Raw genomic sequence first — 12,074 nt, 5'->3', positions numbered from 1 at the left:
CAGGGCTGGGGACAAACTGCAACCGAGGTACATGCCCTTAATGGGAACCAAACCTGGGTCTCTCTGGACCGCAGGCCGATGCTCTAACCACTGAGCCAAACTGGCCAGGGCCTCTTTGGTCTTTTGAATAGAGCATGGAGCTTTGCTGTAATCATAGAAGCTACAGTGTTATAAGCAAACAAATTAAAAAACTATAGGGCCCACATAGCCTTTGGATGTCCTGTCTTTTTAGAATTTCACTCTTTTGAAAGTTTTCCCATGTCCCTGTGTAAGATGGTCCTTGCACTCCTTTGAGATAATTCCCTTTGAGTTTATTCTTGCCTGCCTTTACCTGCCATAGGACTCACAGGATATCAAGAACCAAGGTACTGTGTGGGCCAAGGGGGACGAGGCCAAGGGACTTGCTTTGATCTAGACCACAGAGCAAAAGGAATTTTGGAGACCCAATTCTAGGCCAGATACCAACCCAACCTAGAGTTTCCAAATAATACTTTGGAGTTAACGCCTTTGCATGATAAACATTCTGCTTATTTCTTCTTTTGTGCCACTATAACTCCATTCCCACAGAGCATATCATTCTTCAGACTTCTTTCATGGTCCCCATCATGCTTAGAATAATATCCATAATCCACAAGGCCCAGCACGATCCATCTCCCTTGTACTTCAGTCTCTTTTCATACAACTGTCATTTACATGTCTACTCTATTTCACTGGTCATTCATCTCTTCCTTAAACATGCCAAGCTCATTCCCATCCAATAGCCTTTCACTCAGTTTAGGGTCTCTCAGTTTTGAACACATTCCCCCAGTTCTCTGCCTGGCTGGTTTATTCTCATTTTTTAAGTCTAAGCTTAATTGTCATTTACTTGGAGTAATCCTGCTAACCACATACATTTTATACCCACAATGTTTTTAACATCACTCTGTTTTCTAATTAGTATAAATCACAATCTACGTTGGTTTATTTCTTGTCTTTGTCCCTCCTGTAGAACATAAGCTCTGTGAGAGCCTAAATGAGTGTGGTCCCAACGCCGGCACAGAGCTTGACCAAGAGAGGGCTCTCGGATATCTGATGGCTTATAAGCAACATGCATTTGCCAAGAGTGTCCATCTCAGTATGTCCCATAGAGATATACAGCAGGATTTGGTCAAGCAGAATCCAACAAATAACATTCCCCATAGTCACAACCCGCTACAGGCATGAGCCTGGAGGGAAAGCTCTGTAAAGTAACATGGAAGCTAAAAAGAAGAAAAGGTAACATTGGTTGGGGTGAACCAAGCAATGCTCTCTAGGAAAGTAACATTTATTATGCATCTTTCAAAAGTATTGAATCAACAGGTAGAGAAAGGAGAGGATACGATAAAGGAGTAACACAAACCAAAGGTTACATTTGAAGGCATCTTTAGAGACTGCTATTACACCAGTGGAGTGAGAGACTCATCGGTGAGTAATGAGAAAGAGAGAGGAAGTGAGTTGGGCTGCATAGCAGGAAGTCCGCAATGGCACGACAAAGAGTTGGAACATATTTCCTTATATAACAGGGAGCCATGAAAGATTCTAGACCAGGGCAGTGTCATAATCAGTGACACCATCTTTGGGAAAATTTGTGTTGCAATGATATTTAAGATGGATTGCGGTGGAGAGAGACCGAACATGAAAAAATCATTTAAAAGGCTTTAACAACTATTTGAATGGCAGCATTGGGTGCCTGAGATACAGTTTTGTCGGTTGAAGATGAGATAAAGATATCAATGTCAGAGTCACACCGGAGGCTGAATCTTGTGGCTGTCTGGGATGATAAAGAGGGAGATTTTAGTAAGGCAAATAATGTGTCTTCTATTCTGGGAGAAAAGAAAATAAGAATAGGTTGAGTTGGGAAAAGGAAACATGGAGTCCTATAATAGGCAGGAGGTTTGAGCTGCGAGAAGACATGGAATAAAGATGTCCCACAGTCCGCTGGAAATGAAAATTCTCAAGGTGGTTTTTTGGGGGGGAGGGGGAGTTGTATTTTTTTAAGGATGTAGAAAGGTTAGACCATGAAATCATCCCTTCTAGAGATAATAATGTAAAGTATGTGGAATCATCCACTCAGAGACAAATAGAGGCATCAAGGAACAAAGAGAGAAGGCCGAACCTTGAGGAACGTCTACATGTTGGGGGCAGGCAGAGGAATAAGAAGACAAAAGACTTTTGTCAGGTAGCTCCAAAATAGACTGAACACCTGCTCGGTGTGTCAGAAGTTCAAGTTCCTAACAATAGTGTACATAAACGCATCTATTTATCATCCAGCATGAGTCTTCCTGCAGGATTGCAAGTGTCTTATTAATGTCACCCACAACATCCATTTATTATGGCTGTTTATCACTCATCCTGAAGTGACAGCGTACCTGGCACTTGCTTAAACTCTCAGAAAGACAGACTTTCTGCTATAACAGATGGCAGGTTAAGGGGAGACAAGGTGTGCACGTCAACCATGAAATAAAATTAAGACAAGATCTGGATCCAAACATACACAATCCCTTTATCTGTGTGAATTATTTCCTCCTTCAAAGAATTTTTTTGGAAAAAATTTAATTGGTGTTCATTTCTGGTGAAAATAATTTTCTACATGAATTATGGAATTCTGTTGTTTTAAATGGAGATTTCTATATCTCTCTGCTCTTCAGTCTCTCTATGAGATCTACAGCTGATAAGCAGAGCTACACAAAGAAAGTAGAAACAAGAAGTAAAAGGTGGACCTGGTGGAATATACAAGATTCACAAGGATCATTCCAACTTTTATAATTCAAGGACTCATCTTTCGGGTTGTTACTTAGTACCCTTTCTTAATCTTCAACTTGATTAATAGCCTTAAAGGTCAAGGCTCCAAAGGCTAGCCCTACATAGCCAGCAAACATTATGTTCCTGAGACCAGTGGTCCTCAAAGGGTGGTCTCACAGCCATCGGCATGAGCCACACCTGGGACTTGTGAGACATGCACATTTTTCAGCCCCACCCCAGACCTAGTGATAAGAAACTTGAGAGTGAGGCCCAGCAACCTGTGTTTGAACACCATTCCCTCCCCACTCCTGGAGACTGTACCTTGAGAAACATTGTCTCAGACCAATGGTAACATTCCAAGGAGCATTCCACTGCTCACAGGACAACATCTCATTCCTAAACCTCACCAGAGCATTCCTTTCACAGACCGATCTCACCACTGTATTCATGCCTATCTCCACTTGCATCCTGTCTTATGTTTGTCAGCAAAAGAACTATAAAATAGTGATCAATAAAACATCTAAGGGAAATAATGAGAAAGGAGTATAATTACAGTTTGAGTGGGTAATATAAAATTATATAATAGAATATAATTATAAAAATATAATTTTTAAAAATTAATATTAACCATGGAATATTACTTGATAAAAAAGAACAAAATCTTACCATTTGAGACAACATGCGTGGACCTAGATGGTATTACACTAAGAGAAATAAGTCAGTGAAAGACAAATATCTTGTGATTTCGCTTATGCGTGGGATTTAAAACACAAAACAAACAAAATAGAAACAGACTCATAGATACTAAAAATAATCTGGTTGCCAGATTGGAGGGCGGAGGTGCTGGGTGAAAAAGGTGAAGGGTTTAAGAGGTACAAATTGGCAGTTACAAAACAGTCACCATGGTATAAAATACAGAATAGGGAATATAGTCAATAATATTGTATTAACTGTGTACGGTGCCAGGTGGGAACTAGAGATCTTGGGGAGATCATTTCGTAAGTTATATAAATGTCTAACACTATACTATGCACCTGAAACTAATATAATATTGAATGTCAACTGTAATAAATTTTAAAAATTTAAAAATTAATGTTAGATAAAAATTTATAATAGGTAATATCATCTATCACTCATATCAGAAAATGGCAGTGAAAATATATGACCTTTACATACATACTTTTCCGGCACTTCCATTACAGTGGTCAAAAGTAGTATGATTTTGTCTGTCACCACTTTCATGAGCATCAAACTGATATGCAGTCCCAGTGCTACTCTCTACTAATAGGAATCAGGGCTTCTCAGGAAGTCAAATCTGAGCTAACAGCAGAGAAAAATCAATATGGGTATGGCATATCGTGTTGCCTTTAAGCAAGAGACTTTCAATAATGTCTTCGGAGTAATGCTGAAAAGACCAGGGAGAATACTTATGGATGTGCCCACATGGCACTAATTTAAGCAATAAGAATATCACAGTTCACTGTAATAACTATGTCTATGCAAAGCCTGGAGTCCCTAATAGTATTCAGCAACAACAAAATATAAGATATATAAAAATCTCATTAAAAAAACAAAAAGGGCATATTTTTAGAAACATTTTGAATAAGTAGGTTAGAGATGATATATATATGGATGTTCTGTGTACAAATATAGGTGTTTTGGTACTTTTATTTGGTGTACATTTTAACGTGTATATATATTGATTCTCAGCAAACAGAAAGAAAGGAAAAGCCACAGTGAATTTAAAGTCAAATAACTCAAGAAAAGTTGGAGATTTTTCTTAATGGACAAAGAAGTGATCCTCTCCTAGGACCAGATGTAATCGCCAGTAGAGAGTCCAGTTCTGTGTTGGAAACAGATGCATGAAGCCCCTGACAAAACTCCTCCTCTCATCCTCTAGACCAGCGGTTCTCAATCTGTGGGTCGCGACCCCTCTAGGGGTCGAACGACCCTTTCACAGGGGTGGCCTAAGACATAACAGTAGTGAAATTACAGTTATGAAGTAGCAACAAAAATAATTTTATGGCTGGGGGTCACCACAACATGAGGAGCTGTATTAAAGGGTCGCGGCATTAGGAAGGTTGAGAACCACTGCTCTAGGTGAAGAAAGTTCTGGATGGGTCTTATTACAAATATACTGAGAAACCAAGGCGTCCCGAAGCAAAGGCTCATTGCCTGGGACTAGGGTTTGAAGGACGCGGAAGCTCTCAAGGGCACGCCACGTTGCTAGTGTAAGACAAGGGCGTCCAACAATTCATTGACATAGCAAGTGAACCCCTAATCTTAAGAAAAATCCAGGCCAGTAAACATCAGCCCAGAACTGAATCAACTTGGAAGAAATCCACTACAGTCCTCTTTGCCAACCAAAAATCAAGTGGCTGACACCCCCAGGTCTGCAAACTGAGCTGCTCTGAGACTCCTTTCTTTTTTCTTTTGAGTCCAGCAAGATGACTGTAACTCTGGGAAAGTATAAACACTGAGAATGGTAACAAACAAGCAAGCAATCAAACAAATTTATAAATAATAAAGACATAAATCAAACCCATCAGATGAATACTTCTTAATCAGTTAAATGTAGGTATAGTGCATTTTGAGTTCCATTGTGATTACTTGTGTGTGTGTGTGTGCACATGCAGCCTGCTTTTAAAGTCTGTGAAACTTTTAAATGAAATTGGTAGAGATTTTATTGAAATATTTAAGAGAATTTGTCTACTTAAATTTGTAATCAGATATAAATACTTATAGTGATTTGATTCATAAAGTATGTTTTATTGGTGGCAAAGGTAGCATTTTAAATGTTCTTTTTCTTTATTGATTTGAGAGGAAGACAAAGGGAGAGGGAGAGAGAGAGAAACATCGATGAGAGAGAACATCTATTGGCCCCCTCCTGCATGTCCCCCACTGGGGATCTGGCCCACGACATGTGTCCTGACCAGGAATCGAACTGGCGACCCCTGGGTGCATGGCTCAACGCTCAACCACTTAGCCACACAGGCCGGACAGAGGTGGCATCTTAATGTTTGGTGAAGAAAATGATAATTAATGAGATTTAAAGTGTGGGCATGAAAAGGTACCAATAATAGTGTTTTCCCCTATAAAAAAAAAGGTCCCTGGTCATTTAAAACACTAAGAACAGTGTAGGCTCTGATTGTTTTCCTAATAGGAATCTCACCCTGCTCTTGCAGAAAATATAGATGGCCCCCCCTCCAAGACGTGAGCAAAGAGTGAGAAAAGAGATAAACCAGAGTCTGGCCCAAACTATAATTTCATTTACATCTCTGAGAATAGAAACATCAAAAGTCCTTACAGAGAACCCATAAAAGAGAGATGTTTCTTTGTGTGTCCTCCTCCCGACAATAAAAATAAATTAGGTGTTTGATGCGTCTAGCAGAGATTAGGGCACATTTTCTTACTTCACAGGGTTGACATTTTCAACATTTATCTTTCAAAGCAGGAGTGGGTCATTCTGACATGCTTTTGGAGAGCATCATAACTTGAACTTAGAGAATTTTCAAAGATGAAATCTCGTTTACAAAACTGCCCTGCCAGAAAAAGCAAGCCTCTTGTATAACAGTCCTGATCAATGCCTGAGCTGCTCCACACACTATTCAATTTTCCTACACAAGTGCCCCCTGCACAACAAAGGCAGGCAGGCAGGGAGCCTTACAGCCTCCGGTAATGGAATCTGACAAGGGCCGGGCACTTGGGCAGGCTCAATCAATGGTAATTGAAGCAGAAGTTATTCAAAGGCAAATGGGAGTCCTTGAGAGGTGAGAGCAGGCTTTGGGACCAGGACGCTCTATTTTTCCTATTACCCCCTTCTATTTAATTACTTGTCTGGCCTCACCGAATTGTCATTTGATTTGCCATCAGGTGCTTTTGGCCCGGGTCTCGGATGTTTGGGGAGTCTTTTGTTTAAAGGAAAAATATCCCCTAACGAGTGGTGATGTCTGTTTCACAGGAAGGAAGTGGTTCCCTGGCCCGTGGGTCTGGTTTACAAGGTCTCCTTTGCAGTTCCTAACCCAGCAGAGGTTGGGGGAAGAACAAGGGAGGAAGCAGCTTAGTCCGGAATGAACGCTGCTGCCGCACCTTCGCTGGGACATCACTAAGGCTCTACTTGCCCAGCACCAGAACTGTTCGTTCACTCAGGCTCCCCCAAGAAGCAGACCCTAGGGCAGTAGTTTGTATGCAAGGTAACTACAATCAGGACAAACGGCTGAGAAGTGTGGGTGAGACAAGGAAGGAACGTCCACCAACTACAATGGGGCACAAACTAGTTTCTACCGTGGGCCACTGGCGCATCACCTCCCTGGGAACTCAGGACCAGGGTGGAGCACACCTCACGGGGTCCACCCCAAAGAGCTGGGGCATTTATATACCAACTTTCTTTAGTCTAGGGAGAGGGCTAGTCTCAGTGGGGAGGGGACTAACACCCTCAACACTTTGGACCTGGGTGGCACACAGCGCCCCGGCCAGAGAAAACCCTCAGAAATATGGACAAGGCACCAACTGTATCTGGTACATTCTGCCTGCAAACATGCAGCTGCTTGAAACTCCGGGAGTCCTTCAAACAGATACACGGTAACACCACCTTCCGGATGAGCTGCTGGTGGGAAGTGAGAAGAGGTTATTTTCCTCTGACACACTGAAACCTCAGAATGCTAACTAGAAACAATTCAACCTAAGGTGAGCTGAACCTGGACCCATTCTGGAAGTATATATTTTTTTTATTTCACATTTTAAAACATGCATATTTTTTAAATGAAAACCTTTACTTTTCATATTGATTTGTAACTAGTGGGTATACATTTTCCAAGAGCTTAGACAATAATTGTGAGAATTGGGCAAGAGAGGATGATAATGAATATTCCCAACACAATAACTACTTCCAAAGCTGAGGTTCAAAGTCAGAACCCGGAAAAGCAGGCAGGGACTGGGAAGCAGCAGCTGAGGACGATGGGAAAGAGCCTGTCACCGACTGGAGGGTCTTCTAGCCATGCCATGCCCCAGCTTCTCATCCAGGTAACGGGCATTAAGTCTCTACCTCGTGCAGATGTTGTGACAGTTAAATGAGCCAGTGCTTGTCGAGTGCTTTGCCCAGTGACCAGCCTCTGCTATGTACTTAATAACTGTTACTTGCTATTGTGTTATTATTACCATCTTAATGACTTCAAGGTAGAAAGTAGAAAAAAGTTCTACTATGCATGGCTTGAAGTCCCAGATTAGTATTCGTGGGATGATGATCCATCCCGTGGCAAGCAGAGAAGAACCTCAGAAGCCCCCCAACGGGAAGGGAATTACCTTAGCTCGTGTCTCCGCTTCACATTTTGTGTGTCCTGAAATCTTAGGGGGGTGGTCAAGAGTGTGGGGGTTTGTCCAAGTGCCTTCTACTAAGATGGCCAGTACAGTCTGACGAGGCCGGGGTGGTCTAACCTTCCCCACGGTGAATGAGACCTCTGTCAGAATTGAGAGAGAGACTCACCTGCCCTTGGAGCAGAGCCCCAAGGCTGCAGCCAGGTGGGAAAGATCCCCATCTATGTGGTGGTCAAGTTCACTTTCTGTAAAAGCAGGAGTGTCATCCCTGTGAAGGAGAGAAGCACCTGCCCAGGTCCGCCAGAGGAGGAAGGAAGGTACTTGGCTATATGCTTACGGTAGGGAACGGCACAGTCTCTCCTGACTTCTGTCCCAGGACTCTTCACCTTTTTATCTAAGGGCTCTATGCAAGGAGGCTTGAGAAGCTACTCAGAGACTACTCAGTGTTCTCAATCAAGCTCAGCTATAGGAACGAAAGAGGTCTTTCAAATTTTATCAACAAGGTAACCATTTATTGAGGCTGCCACATCCAGTGTGTTCACAGTGTATAACGCATCCCTGCGCTGTCCTCTTACAGACACTCTTATATAGGTGGACACTGAGGTTCAGAGAGTTTGTGGCTTGCCCTAGAGTTCCAGAGAAATCAGTAGGGACGCAGAATTAGAGAATGGTGGCAGGTGGTGGCACCCTGGCCCAACCGGGTTATGCCATGACTAGAGCTCTCTGGCGCCCACTAGGATATGCAGAGTAGACACATGGCCCCCACACACTGCCCCAAGTGCAGACGACCGAGAGCTCCAGTGACGACTCCCCCCCCCCATCCCGACAGCAAGCCGGTAGCACCCAGCTGAGGTCTTCGGCAGGTCAACCACTCTTAGGCCTGCCCTGAACTTTGTCACCACGCCACTGAGGAAGGACACAGCATTGCAGGAAATGGACAGAGACCTTGTTGCTGAGTCGACTTAAGGCGCTTTATTGCAAGGCACAGTGACAGAACGTGAGTCAGAAATGCCACGATTTCCGTGACCCCAGACAGAGGAGCACCCCTGTGCCCGGATCCCTCCGAGGTGGGGCAGAGCCGCAGGCAGACCTGAGCCACACCGGTGCCGAGGTCCGCTGATGGCGGTTTCTGCTTTGCCTTAGGAAAGGGCATCTTGAAGCCATCCACTTACGCTGGTTAGCTTACATTCAGGGTATCTGAAGCCATTTTTTATGTGTATAATTTCTCCTCCATTCTAGCTGCAGGATCAGACAGGAATTAAATTTCAACCTATTAGGTTTGTGTTTCTTTGTAGCGTAACATATATATCAAATAGTGTGCAAGCGCCCCTGGTATAATATATGTTTGATTATATTTCAAATCCAAGCGATACCACATTGAGATCGCTTCAGTAGCTAAGCAAATGTGATTCAGGACATTACCTGAATCCAAACTTAAAAAAAAAAAAAGCAAGCAAGAAAGGAAATGTATTTTTAATCTAAGGATCAGTACTACACAAATCAAATCACGCAGCCCCATTTACTAGGTAACCTGGGACAGCAATGCAGAAAATCCCCAGTGACAGAATTTGTTCATAAACAAGGCTAATGTCAGCAACAGAATTATACTTTCTAAGGCAATTCTTTTCTTACAATTCCCAGGACCAAGAGAAGAAAAAGAAAAGGCAGCGGGGGAGAAAAAAAGAAGAAGAAGAAAGATAGCCAACCAATCCAAACATTCCGAACTGTGTGTTATGCAGATGATGATAAAGCAAGAACAGTCCAGCTGGGGACCACAGCTCGAAGGGGTGCTGGGCTGCAGTCTCAGACCAGGTGCCTTTGGGTTCCGGCTGCTGTGTTTCTGTCCTGGGGACCAGAAGCATCTTCCTCCCTGTCCTTCAGCAGTTCTCCAGGACACCTGAGAAGGTGGTCTGTCCTCTGGGCAAAACAAAAACAAAAAAACAGAGCCTGTGAAAGGACACATAGGAGAAAGCCCATCAGTCCTGGGCCCAAAGCATCTGACAGCTAAAGGTCGATGGAGTCAAGGGCAGAGGAAAGAGGGATGTATCCTCACCTCCTCCAGTCTGCCTTCTGCCGCCTCTCCAGACTGGTGGCTTTCTATGTTGGAGCAGCTGGTGGCTTGGGATCTTTGAGATCTTGTTGTGAGCTCTTTGGGGTACCCATCACCTTTTAGTCCATGATGTCTCTGTTGACAAGAACATAAAATAAATACCCCTGCATCACTGGTCTATGAATCTTGAGGAGAAAGAGACACAATAGAGCAAGAGACACACAGGAAGGAGGGGAGGGAGGACGAGCGAGAAGTCAGAAAGGATACTCTACCTGCTACCGTTCCCTGGAAGGCCCCCAAGTGGTCGTGTCCTCGATCGGAGGCTTGAGGTGACTTCTAAGACCGCCCAGAGGTCTCAAAGCTCTAAAAGGTCAGGAGGCATCATTCCATTGCCATGTGGGCACCTGAACTCAAAACAGCTCCTTGAGAACCTCAGCCAGCCTGGCCCCAACTCTCCTCAGTGGATCTTGTCACTGAAATACTACATAACAGAGAGCAAAATGCAGTTGAAAATTAGCAGGAGGTCCTCCTTCTTCCTTTGCCCTGGGGTGGTGGTCAAGGGACAGGCAAGGGGCTGGGGTAGGAGGGATATCAACAACCACCTGGTCTTCTCTTCAGTGATTTCAGTCTTCAACTTCAACTCTCAACTTCTCACCAGGTCACAGATCTCTAAGCAGACTCCTCCAGGCCCGTGGTCCACACCCTTTGGGTCAACCTAGCAGTGCTTGTCGACTCTACGGTCATTTGGATCCTGGAGGGAGTTTCGGTCCCGGTCCAGCTGCCTGGGGCCGACGAGCTCCCGAAGAGGAGCATGGCAGACCCCGGCTCCACTGGTGACCCTCCTTCCTCCAAACTCACGGAGAACCCGGGGTCACCCCTGGTCCTTCACAGGACCTGTCTGCCCCGGAACACAAGGTGGGGCGCACACCAGTGAAGGACACAGGCCGAGAACCAGAGGACCTTGGCGTGCCACCAAGAAAGGCAGAGAGAGAAAGGCATTCAGGAGAACTTATCTACCAAAGCAGTGGCATGACACAGGGTGGGGGCTGACGGGAGTGGTCCGTCCAGGGCACACAGAACAAAGAGGGCACATTGTCTGTCAAGAATTTAAGAGCAATAATAAAGCTAAGAGTAAGTCTGCCTTTGACTGTGACCGTGCACTGGTCATTGTGAGCCATGATGGTGGGGAAACACGCCTTCCCACCCAGGCAGATCCTCCTCCTCGGCCCATCGCTGGGAACACCTCCTGGTCTCTTCATCCTGCCAGAGTCTTGGCTTCTGCTTCTCCTTCTGCCTGCGATCGTCCCGCCCCCAGCGCACCTGCCCCCATCCTACCCACATTCAAGCTCCATTTCAAATGCTACCTCTTCAAAAGAAACCGCCAGGATTCTCTCAGCTAGGAGCATTCCCTCGGTCCTCTCAACTCCTAGGGCAATGTATCTACATTTTTCATTCCTACTTTATATTATATTTCAACCTGCAAGCGTGGTATCTTCTCTATTAACTGACATTAAGATGCAGTAAACGGGATTTGGAAGAGGGCTGGGTTAGACTCTCAGCTCTCACCCTGCACCAGCTCTGTGTTGTTGGGCTTGTTTGAATAAACTTTTAGCTTTTCCCATGTCCATGAAATGAGGAGTATACTACCTGTCCCATCGGGCCACTGCATTAAAATGCATAGTAACAGAAAACATCCAGCCTGAGATAATACGCATCCTACAGTTACTTGTTTTTGACTCTCTTCTTAAGAGGAGAATCTTATTCTTTCATCTCTGTCCTCCCCTCCCCACTGCAGGACTTATCAAGATAAGTTATAACATGCGGGGTATAGAAATGCGAGGGTATTAAAAATGAAGATGGAGAACACTTAGCACATAGCCCTGTTTGGAGGAGTAAATGAGGGAACGTGTGTTAGGTTCTTAAGTCAGAACCTGGTGCATGGTATGAGTTC

The sequence above is a fragment of the Molossus molossus genome, unplaced genomic scaffold (genome assembly GCF_014108415.1).
Source record: "Molossus molossus isolate mMolMol1 unplaced genomic scaffold, mMolMol1.p scaffold_m16_p_18, whole genome shotgun sequence".
Lineage (NCBI taxonomy): Eukaryota > Metazoa > Chordata > Mammalia > Chiroptera > Molossidae > Molossus > Molossus molossus.
The sequence above is the reverse complement of the archived record's forward strand: the minus strand, read 5'-3'. Positions refer to the sequence as shown.